The sequence below is a fragment of the Saimiri boliviensis genome, chromosome 2, assembly GCF_048565385.1.
Source record: "Saimiri boliviensis isolate mSaiBol1 chromosome 2, mSaiBol1.pri, whole genome shotgun sequence".
Lineage (NCBI taxonomy): Eukaryota > Metazoa > Chordata > Mammalia > Primates > Cebidae > Saimiri > Saimiri boliviensis.
In genome coordinates this window covers 145220806-145236052 of record NC_133450.1, presented here as the reverse complement: position 1 = coordinate 145236052, position 15247 = coordinate 145220806, and the positions used below count along the sequence as shown (strand labels likewise).

At 37.6% G+C, this 15247-nt stretch overlaps 1 protein-coding gene across 2 annotated transcripts in view; it reads right to left on the bottom strand.

Moving 5' to 3' along the window:
• GNAQ (G protein subunit alpha q) overlaps positions 1 to 15247 on the bottom strand; it is a 341433-nt gene that overhangs the window by 45939 nt on the left and 280247 nt on the right. The gene's annotated exons all lie outside the window — the stretch shown is intronic.

The window sequence follows — 15247 nt, the reverse complement described above, 5'->3', positions numbered from 1 at the left end:
CCTTCAGGTTTGCTTTCACTGTGACTTCTCAAAGCCTGCTCCATAGCTTCCCTTTACACTGACAAGAGCTTGTTATCTCTACTTGGAGCTTTTGCCATTTACTAGGGATCAAATTCTTAAATTAAAGGATTGAGCCCTTATTTTAAAGTTCAGGTGCCTACCAGAGTTGATGAGATTCTAGAAAGGCAAAGACATTTCATGAAATTATTCCAGTGAAATAGAACTTTCAAGTTAAGCCCTGCTTGCACTAAAACATAAACATGCTGAGAATCTGTTATAACTGTCTTCCAAATAGATCAGAATCTATCCCCATAAGCAATACAAACAAGGCCCCAACTTTTTTCTTTTCTCTATACCAGCAAGGGAACTATCCTCAAAAATCTATGATAACAATACTCACTTACCTCACTTTCAGCTAGCTCCGTATCTGCCCTTCACCCTTCACCGGATGTGCAAGTAATCATTAACTTTCTACCAGCTTAAAATTTCCACCTGTATTTCCACCATTACTCGCACATTGACTAAGTCATTCTCTCTCTCCCTCCTTTCCTCTAGCTTATTAGCTTATTAATGCTTCCTGTTAGAAAGAAAACTGCATATTATGTCTTTCACATCTGTATCTCTTGGAGCCCCGTGTGTGTCTGCTTTCTGGCTCAGGTCTCCAATTCATGCCAACATAAAAATACCCACTGTAATTTGTTTACTCTTATTAATGTTACCAAACCATCAGCTATCATGATAGTGCTCCCACTATGTCTTGGCTATCAACTTTGTAACAACCACATCTACCACAACTTTCTGGCTTAACTTTTCTAAGCTACTTTCCAGTAGCTTAATAGTTTAATACTATAAATAATTAGCACAACTCTTACGCTAGTAATTATTCTAATTCTAGGTTTAGCCTACAAATGAACTCAAAAAGGATTAGATTGAGCCGAATTGGTATGTATACAGTTTAAACCAAAACTAATGAGTCAAATTAGATTTAATATATTAATAATTAATATATGTCATATTAATTATGCCTTCCAATGGACTACATAATATTAATTATGCCTTTCAAACATAGTAGTCCATTAGTAACATAAATGTTCTCTGATTTCACTCACTGCACACAACCTCCCACTAGTGTATCAATTGGTCTTTCAATTTTCAGCAGTACAATATCTAGCTCTAGTAACATAGAAAGTTCTTCTTTAGTTTCTCCCACTCAAGAGACTTTAACTCCTCCCCAACATATGAATATCCTGCACATTTTAACTTCTTTAAAACTTTTAAAGCCTGCTAAATCCAGATATGCTCCTAAAAGCTAAAAGAAAATCCTAACAGGTACATCAATCATCCCAACTATTAATATAATACTTCTGGATTAAACAGTAAAGTCTAAAAATATTGTATGAATTTAAGCTACGTTGAAGTCAGAAAAAAGTTTATCTGAAAACCTCAAGTGCAAAGGATTGCTTTCTCCAGGGGTGGGGCCATCTTTAATTCTCTGTGTGCTGTGCTATGCAAAGATATTTGTCCTACATTTGCTTTTAGTTTTATTTTACCCATTTTCAAATTAGTCTTACCTCAAATTAATCTTCTCTCTAATACAGGCTGCATGTGTTTTTGACATGATTTTCCTCAAGGTTACTCAACACAGGCATCAACATATAAGGGCTGGAACAACAACTAAACTGAAAGCCTCATACAATACCATAAATATTCTAAAACAACATCAAATAATACATTGAAACAGTATTAATAAGAAAAATTAGATGTATATTTAAATGGCACAAATGACATATATGACATACTTGTGTTTTAGTGGTTACTAATTTCTAAACTAAATTGCTAATTTTAAAAATGAAAAATACATGTATATAGCAGAAAATTTTAACATCAAAATATATACAAAGTAGGAATACCTTCTGCTTCAGATCCATGTTTCCTATTTTCTCCTGTATCATTTCAGAAAAATTTAATGTACAAATAAACATATGATATGTATCTATATACATATATAACTTTAGATAAATGCAAGTATAGTACATGTATTGTTTATACTTTGCTTTTTTCACTTAATCTGCTTTTAAAACTGTTCTGTCAGCACACGTAAAGGTAGCTTATATATTTTTAAAGAGCTTGAGTAATTTTCTGAATCAGTCATCTGGATGTTCATTTTGTTTTTTCTAGTCTTTTTCATCTCTGCACATAAGTTTTCGTACAAATATGCACAAATAAATACAAATGCAAATGCAGATAACATGTATATTTAAAATTTGAGGGTCGGGCGTGGTGGCTCAAGCCTGTAATCCCAGCACTTTGTGGGGCCGAGGCGGGTGGATGATGAGGTCAAGAGATCAAGACCATCCTGGTCAACACGGTGAAACCCCGTCTCTACTAAAAATAGAAAAAATTAGCTGGGCATGGTGGTGTGTGCCTGTAATCCCAGCTACTCAGGAGGCTGAGGGAGGAGAATTGCCTGAACCCAGGAGGCGAAGGTTGCGGTGAGCCGAGATCGCGCCATTGCACTCCAACCTGGGTAACAAGAGTGAAACTCCGTCTCAAAAATAAATAAATAAATAAATAAATAATAAATAAATAAATAAAATTTGAAAGATAACCCAAACTTACTCTAAAGAATCTGCTGTATGTTTAATTTAAAAAACAAATCCTTCTGTTCATAAAAATTAAAAGCTGTCTATTAAACTAAACATACAGATAAGAATAAACAAATGAACTCAACAGAGTATCCTTAGGATATTAAACAATTTGAATATGTACAAGTCTCTAAAGACACACTTTCTTAGCAGAATTTCTTTGGATTAATGTGAAAAGAATTATTTTTTGTTTCACAGATCACCATAAGCAACGTAAAAATGGCATTCCAAGCCATCCTAGCAAATTGTGACTATCAACATTACTGATCTCAACTGAATGCCATTATAATACTACCTAATGCAAAAATAATGTTATAGTTTTATAATATCTTTAAACATTTTAGCAATCTATTATTTTTTGGTCTTTCATTTAAGAATTAGAAAACAGTTAGATGCTAAATGAACATAATAAATCCAATATCTTTTTTTATGTTTTTGCTAAATTCAATTATATCAAAAGTGACTCTTTTCCTAAGGCATTTTTTTCAGGAAACAAAAATGTGATCAATTATATCAAAAGTGACTCTTTTCCTAAGGCATTTTTTTCAGGAAACAAAAATGTGATAATCCTTTGCCAAGCAGAGTTCTGAGATAGTATGTTTTTCTACTTATATGCCAAACATTTACCAATCAATGTTCAGTTTCCTTCATCAACAACTACAGCAGGTGACTGTAATGATTGCTCCCTCTACCGCAGAGCATGTGGCAGGTCTATGAAACAGTGCAGAGTTTGGATTGACTTATGCTCTCCTCCATCAATACATAATCTAGGAAACAATGCCCTAAACTCCAGATAACTTGTGAAAAGGCCAGACAAGAACAGAGATATTCTGTTGTTATCCAGAAGAATGAAAACAAAGGAAAAGGTTAGTGCCAGAGGCACAGGAGCTGGCTGGAAAATTTTCAAAGGATATGATCTGTAAAACAAATCTCAAGATTGCAATGTGTGTACTGTTAAGGTAACCCATGAAAAGGGAAGAGGATTTTAACACCACTTTGCCTTCTACAACTATTATGAGTGGTGCAAAGCCAGGTGTGGTGGCTCATGCCTGTAATCCCAGCACTATGGGAGATCAAGACTGGAGAATCATTTGAGGCCAGGAATTCAAGACCAGCATGGGCAACATAGCAAGACCCCCGTCTCTACAAAAATAATTAATAGTATATGTGTAAAGCCTTTTGAATTGTCCTCACCCCACCCATTATCTGTGAGACAAAGATCTTGCCATGTGCGATTTTGCTAACTGCCATACTTTTTGGGAAGATAACTGTGAATTTGGCGAGGGATTATTCTATTGCGATGGATCAGGTGTGAAAAGGTATCATTTACATTCATTACAAGAGTAAATGAAAACTGTTACTGTGAATACGACTGAGCTGTACAAACACAAAGTCAAAAATGTCCTGTCTGGTGGGACGAGTCTGTAAACAGACATGGAATAAGAAGCAAAGCACGCTGGTAACGCAGAGACAGTTTACCCAGGGAAGACAGGTGAGAAACAGTGTGTGAAAATCTGCAAATGATTAGCATGGCAAGCTGCTCTAGGAAGCCTATATAAATATCCCACAGAAGTGCTATTTTTGTTCTTTCAGCAATACATGGCTACAGAATAGTTGTGCTTTGTTAGTTGTTTTGTTTTCACCAAAGGTTTGGATTTTGGGGAATGTTTAATACTAACAATAGTGAAAGTAGGAGTTGCAAAAAGTTTTAAAGCAGTGAGCTGGAACACAGATTTTATCCCTTGCCATGAGAAAAGGTAAATAGGAACTTTCATTCATTTTATGATCAAAAATGAAATATAAACATATGCTCCTAAACAAGAAAGTAAGATTGAATCAGGTAAATTTCAGGCTTCCAGTCTCAGAGTTGAAGGACTGAATTTCAACATGATACTATGAAACTTAGGGATCATCTTTTTACATTTAATACAATCTCTTTATTTAAAGATAAAGACACCAAGTCATAGATATTAAATTATTTCCCCAAGGTCAAGGGGTAGATTAGTGAAATTTTGTTTTCCTAATCTGTACTCCACAGATCTTTCACAAGAGCAATAAAGTATCTTTCCTACATCTACAGTTTCCTGTATGGTGGATAAGGTTATAATAAGCTGGGCTCTAGCATATGCTATGATTCTCTGAAACGACTTGTTAACAGTAGGCAGTGGCAACATGGGGAATCAAATCAAGAGCTACATGAGGAATAAAATCCCTGCATCAAATCTCGGCTTCATCAGGAACCAGGGTGTGACCTTGGGCAAGTCATTTGCCTTCACTGGATCATAGTTTTCTTATTTTACAAGGAGAAGGTTGAAACCAACACTCTTCAGTGTTAACACCCTATAAATGTGATTAGTTTGTTCAAATTAACATAAATCTCATGCTTTTGTGAAGTAAAAGTCTGTCTGGATAACTGACTTGGGAATTTGCTTTCAGTTTTATGCAAGTACTTCAAGCCGTAGTGAGAGTACCACCTAGTGGACATTTGGCTAACTTGAGCAGTCAAGAGCAGTAAAAAATTCAGTTTACAGAAGTGCTGGAAAGAACTCCTTATTTAAAAAAGAGAACTGAAAGGAAATCTAAAAGAAATTCTCCATGAATTAAGGAAGGGCCAAATAATAACTATTATCAACATATAAGAATCTATCTTCTTATTAAGACTGAATGCCATTACTTGGTAAACTAAAGAAAATAATAATTTAAAAACTGTTATCACCTATGGAATGGGAGAAAAATATCTGAAAAGTACATATCTAATAAGGGTTTAAGATCCAGAATATATAAAGACTATATAAACAACTGAATAACAACAACAAACAAACACCCACCTGAATCAAAAATGGGCAAAGGACATGAACAGACATTTCTTCAAGGAAGTTACATAAACAGCCAATGAGTATATGAAAAGACGTTCAACATAACTAATCATTAAGGAAAATCAAACCACAATGAGATACCACATTTATTAGAGTGGCTATGACTTTTACAAGAAAAACAGTTAATATTAAGTGCTGGTTAGGATGTGGAGAAACTGGAACCCTTGTACATTGCTGGTGAGAACATAAAAAATACAGCCACTATGAAAAAGTGTGGTAATTCATCAAAAAGTGAAAAATACAATCACCATATGCCCCAGCAACTCCACTTCTGGGTGTAGACCGAACAGAACTGAAAGTAGGAACTTGAGTAGCATTATTCATGATAGCCAAAAGATGGAAGCAAGCCAAGTGTCCATTGGTGGATGACTGGATGAACAAAATGCGGTTTATACATACAGTGGAATATTACTCAACTTTGAAAAGGACTGAAACCTTGACATATGCTACAACATGAATAAACCTTGATGACATTATGCTAAGTAAAATAAGCCAGTCAAGAAAAGAACAAACACTGTATGATTCCATGTATATGAGGTACACAGAGTGGTCAAATTCATAGAAACAAGAAAGAATGGTGGTTGTGGGGGATGGACAGAATTACTGTGTAATGGGTATGCAGTTTCAGTTTGAGAAGATCAAAGTTCTGAAGATCCATGTGGTGATGGTTGCAATCATGTGAATGTTTTTAATACCACTGAACTGTACTCAACACACAATTAAATACTAAATTTTATATATGTATATTTTACAAAAATTTTGTATCAGTGTGAAGTGTAAAACGAAGTCTGTTTTAGAGAAAGCTCTTCATCAAAATTGTTTCAACATTTTCTTGTTATTGCTCAGTGATATACAGTTTACATATAATACATCATTAGCCTAGAAAGTACATATTAGAGTGAATTGTTCTTGATAACTTCTGAAATACTTTCAGAAAGGGAACGTGTATTTTTCAGAATCCAGGAGAAAGAAAATAAACTCCTTTGTGCTCCGTGATTTTGAATAAATAATGCACATTTGATGAGACTTCTGGGTGTCTGATTTTCTTTGAGTTTGATCCAGAAAAGAGCTTATTTTAAGTGAAGATGTTTGCTCCCTTCCAGGCTAGGCTCAACACTGGGGCAGGCAGTAAGAGGAGTGTAGCGGGTGCAGGGTGTGGCTGGAGATGTCGGACAATAGTGTTCAAATGCCTGGGGGGCTGTTATGCACTGTTTTTTGCTGCCATCGTCTGCAGTCTGAGTGTGGGTGTTAAACTAGTGACAACTGAAGCTGCCTTTGCCAGAGGAAAAGAACACACTATAAGGAACAACTGGCTCTGAGTGAATGCCCTTTGCTCTTGTTTTGAACAAGGACGCTATGTGGAACCTCTCTGGGGGTTACAAAAGGTGTGGTTGTCCTTAACAGAAATTAACTTCAGGTTTTAATAAGCCCTCTCCAGTGTTTTTTTTCCTTCTGAAATACTCTCTGACCTCCTGTACTTAATCTATCTCTACAAAACCTACCTTTGGAAAGAGATTTTAGACAAACTAAATTACCTAACACATAAATGCCAGGGAAAATTTAGTGTATACTGGCATTTTAAAAGGGTCTGACATTAACCAAATAAATGAACCTCTAACTTCATAATTCTTGATGTCAATGAATTGGCAAGGGGAGGGATTGGGGGAAAGGTATGGTGGCCCTCTAGGTTCCCCCAAAGCAGGGTTTTTCAACCTTGATACTACTGATATTTGGGCTGGATAATTTATGTACTGCAGGGGGCTGTCCTGAGTGCTGCAAGATGTTCAGCAGCATCCCCGGCTTCTCCGACTAGATGCCAATAGCATCCCCTAATTGTGAAAACCCACGTCTCCAGACATTAAGGGACAGAGTTGGGGGAAAAAATAGCCTCCCCCAACCTCTGCTGAGAACCACTGCTCTAAACATACCATGTGGGTAGGCAGTCAGCTGCTCTGGCAGTATGCTGCACTAGCTAGTCCTGTCAAGGAGCTTATAATCTCACTAAGGCACTCAGATCTACAGTGAAATTATCAGCAAGTAATACAAGCCAGGATATAAGATTAAGCACTTGAAAGTACAAACAATGAGTGTAGCTTTTTAGATTTCTACAAGAAGCTCCTAGTGCAATTTGAGAAAATGCAATGAGACTATTGATAGCTAAAGAAAAGCCTCTTAAAAAAATTCTTAAAAGGTGATAAAACTACTTAAAGAATAATTTAGATCTCAATTTGGTCTGTTTTCATAGGATTTTATACATACATCCTACCCCACCTTTATGGTCCCTCAGCCTATCCTGACACTTAAGACAGGTAAATCTCGAAGTCATGGTGCCCACCTACCACCTGCTCTTTCTGCAAGGGTAACTCTAAGATATCCTCTAAATACACGGAGTTTACTGAGTTTTAATGTTTTGACGCTGTAGCTTTTATGGTCTGAATCCCAAATAAGTAGCAAATTATCATAGAAAATTATATTTAGACTTTTGGATTAGAAATCATCATATTATTAAAATAATCATGCACTTACTATGTGGCAGGGACTGTTGTAAACACTTCACATATATTAAGTTATTGAATCTTTACAATAACACAAACACGGGTGATAAAATTAAAGTGCTGAGAGCCTCGAGGTCAAACAGCTAGACAGTGGCAGGTCCGGGATTTGAATCCACACAGTCTGGCTGTAGAGTCTGAGTTCTTAACCACCACATAAAACTGCCTTTTAGAAGAATTCTATGCACTTTTTGCTAAAATTGCTAATGGGAAGTTAACTCTGAATAACCCCAAATACTATAATCTCTTTGGGTCTCAATTCTCTCAACTGTAAAAGATAACTGAACTAGATGATTTGTAAAGACCTTTTCTGTGCCTAGATCATGATAAACGCTCAACAAATAAATAGCCCTGGAATTTTATGCCATGTGATATTCAACTCAGAGACAGCAATGTCTCCACCTAAGCTTGATATGAGTGAGATATTGTGAGGGAACACTGAGCTTGGGACTTGAAGGCCTGAGTTCAAAGGCTTTACTCTTCTTGCCACAAGATGTATCACCATCTTCAGTTTCACTCTAAGACAACAGACTGGTTAACTTCAACAGCAAGTAAAAAAGCAGTACACACTTTTTCGTCTTCTTCTTTGAAGCATCCCTTTATTTTGAGAGGTGCTTTCTGAAGAAATCGGTCTTAGGACTTTTGTTTAAGAACTAGTTCTTCTACAGGCTCTACTTCAACACTACTAAACCACTCAGGAGTCCTAAAGCAACCTGGTGGATTTCAAAGCTTGGAGAGACCTCTCAGCAGTCTTAGACTGGGCTACTGAAGATGTTCCAGGGCATTTTGAAACTCCTGGTGTTGGCTTCATAAAGACTTCTCCTATAAGATTATTTATGATTCCAAAAATGTTCTGAGTGGAGTTTCTGATTGGGTAAGTAAATTCTGAATAAACTCACTCTGATAACAAAGTAGAATAAGATGGATAACCCCGAGAATTCCTTAATTCTCCCAGTGATACACAGACACTAATAAAAAGGAGGAACTGTTGCCTAGGAAGACAGAGGGCAAGGTAAACCTTTGCTCCTTGAACCCCACTGGAGTAGCACCTCATGTTAAACAGCTAAGCAACTGTTAAAAAAACAGATCATCCTAGAGCAGTGGCTCACGCCTATAATCCCAGCACTTTGGGAGGCTGAAGCAGGTGGATTACTTGAGGTCAGGAGTTTGAGACCAGTCTGGCCAACACGGTGAAACCACATCTCTACCAAAAAATAAAAATATTTGCCAGGCATGGTGGCGCATGCCTGTAATCCAAGCTACTTGGGAGGTTGAGACGGGAGGATCGCTTGAACCTGGGAGGTGGAGGTTTCAGTGAGCTGCAGTGATTGCACCACTGCACTCCAGCTTAGGCAACAGCACAAGATTACCTTAAAAAAAAAAAGGAAGAACAACAAATCTGCCAAACATTATTGAAAGGGTGGGCACAGCTGCTGGAGGAAAGAAACAGGAACTGCGAACTGCATTCAATTCAATATTCACATAATTCTGTATCACAGGCGGGAAGAAGGTGAGGTAAGAATGAATGTGTTTCTTATCTACTGAGACTATGCTACTCAGTTAAAAAGAAAACGAACACTGATTGTAGTAATTCCAACAAGAATGACCCTTTTCTTTAGTTGAAAAGACAAGAACTCTAAACGGGGAATTGTGTATTTGGGTAATGAAATAACAAGTAGAAGCTTTTCCTCATAATGATGCACCCCGGTGAGTGGTACTGAATAATCAGTGACATGACTGGTATAATTTGAGAAATTTCAGGTTTTGAAATTTAGTATATGGTCTAGGATATGAAGAATTCTAAATTAATTTCAGGGTTTAAAGTATATGTACATAATTTAGCAAAGTTAGGTTTACAATTGTAGTTTTTTTTTTCTCTGTGGGTAATAGAAAGAACACAACATGTAAAGATGAACATTTATTCATTGTCTGATAATAAATAGAACTTTTATCCAATTAGATGCTGGTTAGTTTACAATGTGCCCAGTGCCTGCAGGATTTGTGGTAAGACAGGTGAAGACTTCACTTCCCATCCCAAGACCCAAAAAATGCAATCTCAACCAAAACCAGAAACTGAGACAGGTGCCTGCCAGAATAAAAAAACAACAACAAAACACAGGGAGCTTATTATTAGTGTCAACAACAGGCCTTTGTCAGAACAGATCCTCCCACTAGTGTTTTCTCTTACTATCTCTCTCTTCGGAAGCAGTTCTACTTCTATGTAAACTAGCATCTGAAATTCCAACCTGTGAATCACTTAGTCAGATGGCTCTGACTGCCCTAAATTAGCTCATTTTATAAGCCTTTCCTCTTGGCTTAACCAGTCGCAGAACAAGAACTATTCCGTGTTACTCAGTGGGGAAAAAAATTGAACATCATGGACCTCTGGTCACTTTAGGGAGTGCTGAATTAAAACAAAATAAAAAGATTATGTATGTTTTGTATCTGTGCCACAGGAATTCTTAACGAGCAGCGGGCAATTTGGAAATTAAAACATAAAGCAAAGATAATACTGCTTAAGATTTTTATTTTTCAGGTCATGAAAAATAAAACATTATTTGACCCAGTTCTTACATAGCTTTTAGTAAGTCGGGTTTTTGGAGGATAAGTGGGTCTATCCATTATCCCAGTTCAACGGACAATTCTGAGAAGAGGAGGAATGACTAGCATCACTAACACCTACTTTAGAAACTCAGTTTAATGTACAAATAACCTGAATGTAAGCTCTTTTAAATTCTATGCTGTCTCTTCCCTTTTAGTAAGTAGACAGCCCATTTAAGGGATGTGGGGCCATAAGGAGATGGGAGAAGTGGGGCATACATTAAACTACAGGTTTGGGCTGCCAAGGATTCAATGATTAGTTCTAAATGTCCTCATTGGGCACATTAGCCTGGCACCATTGGGGAAGTGAGGGAGGAAATCAGCTGCTAATTAGAGTATGTATTAACATGCTGCAAATTAATCAGGAAGAGCACGTTTAGCATCATTTTCTAAAAGAGAATTAAAATTAAGAGGCATCAGGTGAAACTAAATTTAACAGAGAATGAAAGATATATTCCCCCTGTAAGCATCATGTGCCATGTGAGCACAGGCAAAGACAAGGATATCCACAGTTTGCTGGGTATAGGAAACAATGATTCTGACTACCAGTCTCTCATTTTAGTGTTTAGTGGACAGGACTGGCTACATAATCTGCAGGTCCCAGTGCAAAATAAAAATGTGGGGCACTTGTTTAAGATGGCAACAGACAGCAGAATATTAAACCAAACAAATGCAAGGCCCTGTGGGATCGCATGACGTTGCATGCCTGTGAAGCTGGCCCTGTTAGTGGAAGAAATGTTGTATACTGAAACATACAAATTGAGCTGAATTTATAGCTATGGTTGTTTCTGAAAATTACTTTACCTTAAATTGAGTCACAGAAAGGGGGAAAAACAGCTATCCCCCTGGACTCTCCAATCGAAACCAAAAATCCCAGCCATGGAAGGTTGAGGAGGCACCTACTTTCTATCTGCTGCTGTATGCTACTCTATCTACACTCACTCTTCTGCCCTATGCCTGGACTGGAGTGAAGAATAAGATCCTGGTAGCAAGCAGATTACCTTCCCATTGACAACAGTAGTTTACAACTGAAGAGCTTTGTATGGTGTAGACCTGTAAACTTTAAGAATTATGACCCACATTAACATCTATGTTTTATATTGTACCTAGTCCCCCCACCCACACACGTAAATATAATGGAAACAAAAGTTTCATGAAACAATAATTCACCTGACTGTGATATCCTTTAATATTTTCTTTTAATTTCATTTAAATGTATTTATTTCACTTTTTTAAAAGATGCTGCTCATGACCCAATCATATGGAATTCACTGCCCAATAATGCCTCCAATTCACTCCTATGCTGAAACCCCTAAGTTGAAAAAGATTGGTACCTGACCATTGTTTTTTCTCCACCAAGTGTGCTCCGTTCCCTGTCCCCAGTCTTCTGGGAACACATTCTGCCTCTGACCACTGGGTCAATATTAATTCACACTGAGACAAACCCATTACTACATTACCCCTCCCTGGGATTTTTCATTTTGGAGTGGAGTAGAAACTCCCTTTCTCTTGGGTTGCTAGGCTGAGCAGATACAAATCAGGACTGTTTGAGGAAAAACAAAACAAAAAACAGAAGAGAGAAAGAGATTCCCAACCAAACTCCTGGTTCAAGGTACAAATAAGGCAGCTTCAACCTGGTTCTTCCTGATTACATTAGCTTGTTTGTGAGACTTTTTGTCTTTTTTCAACCACAAAGCCATGACCAATACAAACACTGTGATAAAACATGTAAACAGATAACAAACATGTTATAGATCGGGGTGTCCAATCTCTTGACTTCCTTGGCCATAATGGAAGAGAAGGAATTGTCTTGGGCCACATGTGAAATACACTAATGGTAATGATACCTGATGAGCTTAAAAGACAAACAAAAACACACACAGAAAGACACACACACAAAAAAATCTCATGTTTTAAGAACGTTTACAAATTGGTGTTGGGCTGCATTCAAAGCTGTCCTGGGCCACATGCAGCCCACAGGCTGCAGGCTGGACAGACTTATTACAAATATTAGTAGCTTAAAAATATTGTTTTCAACCTCATCAAAGAGTGGGCGAAGGATATGAACACTTTTCAAAAGAAGACATTTATGCAGCCAACAAACATATGAAAAAAAGCTCATCATCACTGGTCATTAGAGAAATGCAAATCAAAACCATATTGAGATACCATCTCATGCCAGTTAGAATGGCAATTATTAAAAAGTCAGGAAACAACAGATGCTGGAGAGGATGTAGAGAAATAGGAATGCTTTTGCACTGCTGGTGGGAGTGTAAATTAGTTCAAACATTGTAGAAGACCGTGTGGCAATTCCTCAAGGATCTAGAATGAGAAATACCATTTGACCTAGCAATCCCATTACTAGGTATATACCCATAGGATTATAAATCGTTCTATTATAAAGACAAATGCACATGTATGTTCACTGCGGCACTGTTTACAACAGCAAAGACTTGGAACCAACCCAAATGCCCATCAATCATAGACTGGATAAAGAAAATGTGGCACATTTATACCATGGAATACTATGCAGCCATAAAAAAGGATGAGTTCATGTCCCATGGATGAAGCTAGAAACCATTATTCTCAACAAACTGACACAGGAACAGAAAACCAAACCCCGCATGTTCTTACCCATAAGTGGGTGTTGAACAATAAGAACACATGGATACAGGGAGGGGAACATCACACACTGGGGCCTCTCGGGGATTTGGGGGGGCTACGGGAGGGGTAGAAGGGGGCAAGGGCATTGGGGAGGGATAACATTAGGAGAAATAGCTAATGTAGATGACGGGGGGATAGATGCAGCAAACTACCATGGCATGTGTATACCTATGTAACAATCCTGGATGATCTGCACATGTACCCCAGAAATTAAAGTATAATAACAAAATAAAAATAAATACAATGTTCAAATCTTAAAAAAAAAAATTGTTTTCAGTCCCCCTCCCTTTTTTTGGCATGTTAAACTTTTTCATTCTGTTATTATAAAATAAATTTCCTTAAACCAAAGTTTCCTTATTTTTCAGCACTTATACAAATAATACTTTTCCCTGTATTTTAATTTTAACTAACAAATAAGGATTAAGCTTATGACTCTTTGAGGCATAAATGTCAAATCAAAGAGTTCTCTTAAAAAGATGGAATCACGGCCGGGCACGGTGGCTCAAGCCTGTAATCCCGGCACTTTGGGAGGCCGAGGCGGGTGGATCACAAGGTCGAGAGATCGAGACCATCCTGGTCAACATGGTGAAACCCCGTCTCTACTAAAAATACAAAAAATTAGCTGGGCATGGTGGCACGTGCCTGTAATCCCAGCTACTCAGGAGGCTGAGGCAGGAGAATTGCCTGAACCCAGGAGGCGGAGGTTGCGGTGAGCCGAGATCGCGCCATTGCACTCCAGCCTGGGTAACAAGAGCGAAACTCCGTCTCAAAAAAAAAAAAAAAAAAAAAAAAAAAAGATGGAATCAGCCATAGATGATAATGTTTAAAAATGAAAGCTGCAATAATAACTTAGTACCAACAGTCATAACAGCACCTTAAAATTATTGATAATGATCATTTACTGAATATCTGCGTGTTCCAGGAAGTTTGTACGTTATCTATCTTAATAATCCTCACAACACTTTAAGGGTAACACTATCCTTATTCTTCACATTGTAAGGAAGGCAGCACAGTGATATTAACTTGTGCAAGATTAACCAGCCTGAAATGGGTGGAGCTGTGATTCAATCCAAGACAGTCTGATTCTTTCTATTTCCACTGCCTCTTCAGAGACTGCCTCGGATTGGTACATCACAGCTGTCTGATATTCCATAAATGACATTACCCTTTCTTCTTGTTCCTTTTTAAAGTGACAATTCACATTATATTCATTGGCAATTGAAAAATATATTGCTTTTCTTCATAGGTTCCTGTGTCAAAACATGTTAGAGATGTTACTGTAGCAGATTTAAATGAGGCAGAATAAGACCTGGCGAATAGCAGATATATTATCCTGCCCCTAGATTTTAATCTAGGCTCTCTGAAGAACAGTTCATGAAATCCAGACCACTTATTAATTATTAAGCCTGGTATCTCAACCAATATGCTATTTTTTTCTGTAACAAAGCCACAGCTAATGATTTTAAGTTTTATGAAATGTAGATTCCGTGCTAAAACAAATTATTCTCTCTCTCTCTTTTTTTTTTTTTAAGGAAGAATCAGCTGGTACTCAAGAAAAACCTCAGCTGGTTATTTTGGCCACCAAAGTGGTCCACATTTCCTCTGGCTTTGAGCACACAGCATTTTCATTTTATCATCTATAACAGGCGTCCCCAAACTTTTTACACAGGGGGCCAGTTCACTGTCCCTCAGACCATTGGAGGGCCGCCACATACTGTGCTCCTCTCACTGACCACCAATGAAAGAGGTGCCCCTTCCTGAAGTGCGGCGGGGGGGTGGGGGGTGGGGGGGGCGGATAAATGGCCTCAGGGGGCCGCAGTTTGGGGACGCCTGATCTACAACGTAGAGCTTATATTTATTTTAAGCTTTAAACTCTCTGCATTTGTTCCATTTAAGATGAAGGAACAAC